Source organism: Belonocnema kinseyi, chromosome 8, assembly GCF_010883055.1.
Source record: "Belonocnema kinseyi isolate 2016_QV_RU_SX_M_011 chromosome 8, B_treatae_v1, whole genome shotgun sequence".
NCBI classification, from domain to species: domain Eukaryota; kingdom Metazoa; phylum Arthropoda; class Insecta; order Hymenoptera; family Cynipidae; genus Belonocnema; species Belonocnema kinseyi.
The window spans coordinates 24767061-24770511 of record NC_046664.1 but is presented as its reverse complement, the minus strand read 5'-3'; the positions used below and the strand labels follow the sequence as shown (position 1 = coordinate 24770511).

Here is a 3451-nt window from a genome sequence, read left to right as displayed (position 1 = left end):
AAGCGATTTAATCTTACTAAATGGCCGTTCTTTTAGCGACTTTCCAGCGCATTCAACTTTCGATGGGCCTATGGGCACTAGTGTAATTGATTTAGTATGGTGATCTCGGGATGGGTTATGGTTTCTGGCTGACCTCAAGGTCTTACCCATTATGAAATTCTCAGATCACTACATTGTTTCAGTAATTCTGGATCACTATTCGCCCATCTCGCATGTAAAAACTTGTAGAAATAAAATTTTAAAAATCCATTTCGACACGTCTAAATCAGCTGATTTCTATACTTTCATGAAAAACAGGGAAGAGTGTTCCATTGCAGATGAGGACGTAAATATTTTAAATAAAAATTTAATATCTACTATAATAAAGGTTGCTGACGAGTTAGGAATGAAGCACGTATCCAATGGTATGAGAAAGAGCCGCAAACCATGGTTCGGCAGAGAATGCAATGAGGCTAAAAATCTTGTTCTTGCTGCTCTAGAAGTCTATAAAAGAGACATGTTATCTGAATGCCCGCGATCATTTTATCAAAGTCTAAAAAAAGAATATAAAATAATTTTAAAATTAAAAAAGATAGCGTTTCAAAACAGTACAGTCGAATCACTGGCAAATTCTCGTAGCTCTTTTGATTTCTGGAGTATCATTAACGGGTTTCGACGGAAAACCCCTTATAAGAATAATATTAACATAGAAACTTGGTTTATACATCTCAAGAAAATGTACCCCATTATCATAATGGATGCGCCTCGAATTCCAAAAATTTCCAATCCAACTCTTGATTCCTACATAACCGCGTTAGAAATTAAGAAGAGCATAGCAAAATGTAAAGAAGGAAAGGCCTCTGGCACCGATCTTGTCAATTACAGTTTTTATAAAAGGTTTCCTGAAAATTGGCTACAGTATCTTGAGATTCTGTTTAATCGTATCATGACCACTGAAATAATGCCTAGCTCTTGGGGTCATCTAACAATGTCCATGTTGTTTAAGAAAGGAGACATACATGACCCTTCTAATTCTAGGCCCATAACACTGGTAAACTGCATAGCAAACATTTTTACACAGATACTATTTAGTCGGCTGACTAAATGGGTAACTGATGCAAATTTAATTCCAGAATCTCAGTCGGGATTCAGAAAAGGGAGGAGCTGCTTAGACAACTTATTTACCCTTATTTCTCTAATACAGATTCGTCTTATCTATCCCAATAGTTTAGTATATGTTGCTTTCATAGACTTTAAGGGTGAATTTGACTCTGTTTGTCACGGAATGTTGTGGCAGAGACTTCATGAGCTGGGCATTAGCACAAAGATGATTAACATTATACGCAATTTTTATGAATCTGCATCTGTCTGCATCAAAGCCGGTGGTGACACGACGTCTTCTGTCAAGGTCACACGAGGCGTCATGCAGGGAGAGGTTCTTAGTTCTCTTCAATTCATACTTTTCATAAGTGACTTTAGCGATTTTCTCTTAAATCAAGGATGCAGAGGCCTTTCCATCGATAGCAAAACAGAAGTACCACTTGATTATGCAGATGACATCCTACTTCTCGCTGATACTCCAATAGAACTTAGTCAAAAACTGGAAGCTTTGCGATTGTACTGCGCGCAAAAAAGGCTAACAGTAAATGTGACCAAAACTAAAATCATGATCTTTCAAAACAATGTACACAAGAAACCGAAATTCAAATATTTCAAATTTGGAGAAGACAGAATTGAAGTTGTCAAGGAAGTTACATATCTGGGCCTCCCGATAACCAGCTCTTTATCATTTACCGCCGCCGCAAAAAAAATTCGTAAGTTCTGCAAACACGGCTATTGGGGCGACCATAAAAACAATTTATGTTACGAAAGCAGACTCTTGGCCGACTTATAATAAATTGTATCAAAGCCTTTGTCTAAGTACGCTGTTGTATGGATCCCAGATCTGGAGCGTCGGTCACCTGAACTACATTGAGAGAGTCCAACTATCGTTTTTTAAAAAATTATTACTTCTTCCCAGTAATACTCCCAACTACGCCGTTCGATTGGAGGTGGGAGTGTTGCCATTGTCTCATCGGGTCTTCTGTTCGATATTGTCTTGGCTAAACAAAATTTATTGCATGGAAAGTTCTCGGTGCCCAAGACAATGTCTTGAGAGACTTACGGTTTTGTCTCAGCGAAATCAGTCAGACATTAAATATAATTGGTATTTACAAATTAAAACTTTTTTTGAAGACTGTGGAATGGCCAATACGTGGAACACTCTGTCATCTGATGTTCTTGGGACTGAGGCAAACGATCTTCGGGAAAATTATAGGCTCTTTTTACATAATCCTGACCTGCAATGCTGTGGGAATTCATGGAGTCTTCAAATCTATCCGAGTATTGCACTGCAACATGGAACCCAGTCTTACTTACTACATCGTTTACCGATATACTTCAAACGTATTTTCGCTCAGTTCAGACTACTTAACTTTTCAATTAATGACAATGAAGACCCCAGAAATGTATGGTTAACAATCTTGTCGTCTAATGATTCTAACACCATTAAGAAATTTGTACAAATGCTTAATGAAATTTTAAAATTGCGTGCGCATATCTGTTAGATCAGATCTACCTCTGAGAAGTTATGTCCGACATATAATCGAAAGACTGTCTTAATTTGTACTAATGTGCAACTTATACACATATTACTGTACTACAAATGTTTTTACTAATCTACTTTCGGATCTCCACTTGCATAGACCTAATGGTCCCCAACAAGTGTTTTGATTTATTTTTTTATGTGCAATTTTTTATGAAATTTGTAACTGAGTGTTCAATAAATCTACTACTAATAGAAAATTGATGTTTTTTGTCATTTTGCCAAAAATCCGATCTCTGAAAGCAGTAAATTTTCTACGATTTTTAGAATTTAAATAATAACACTGACAATGTTATTTTGAATAAAAAATTCAATGTTTTTAATGAAATTTTGTTAAAAATATAACCAAATTACATAGGCCAACAATTCTCAGAACCAGAGACCAGACCTACTATACCCGAAGGTTTTTGCTGCGCTGAATCCGAATCTGACCTCAGAAAAATTCCATCACCCTCAGTTTTCGAGATATTCTAACCTAAAAGGGTCAAAAACCCGTTATTTTGATGTGTTCGAGGCCCCGTAACATCGCGAAAAATTTTTTTTACACAAACTGACAATGGCATCGTAAAGAACTACTCTTTACCTTCAAAATGCGATGCCTAACTTTTTGATAAGATTTTTCATAGCCGAGATATGGCGGATTCAAATATGAAAAATTTCACCCCCAAGCCTGGTAACTTTCGAGCCCATAACCTGAGACTCCCATAACCCGATTTCCTCTACCCCAAAACCCGGTTACGTGCGTATCATTGAGCTTAAACCCCTACAATCCAATTTCCTTAACCCCCGATCCTTGTTACCTACTCCGCCCTAACACTTCAAAATGGC

The 3451-nt window shown here is 37.1% G+C and overlaps 1 protein-coding gene across 1 annotated transcript in view; it reads left to right on the top strand.

Annotated features, from left to right (window-relative positions):
- Window positions 1-3451, top strand: part of LOC117178756 (apolipoprotein D-like) — a 23744-nt gene that overhangs the window by 4414 nt on the left and 15879 nt on the right. The window lies entirely within an intron of this gene.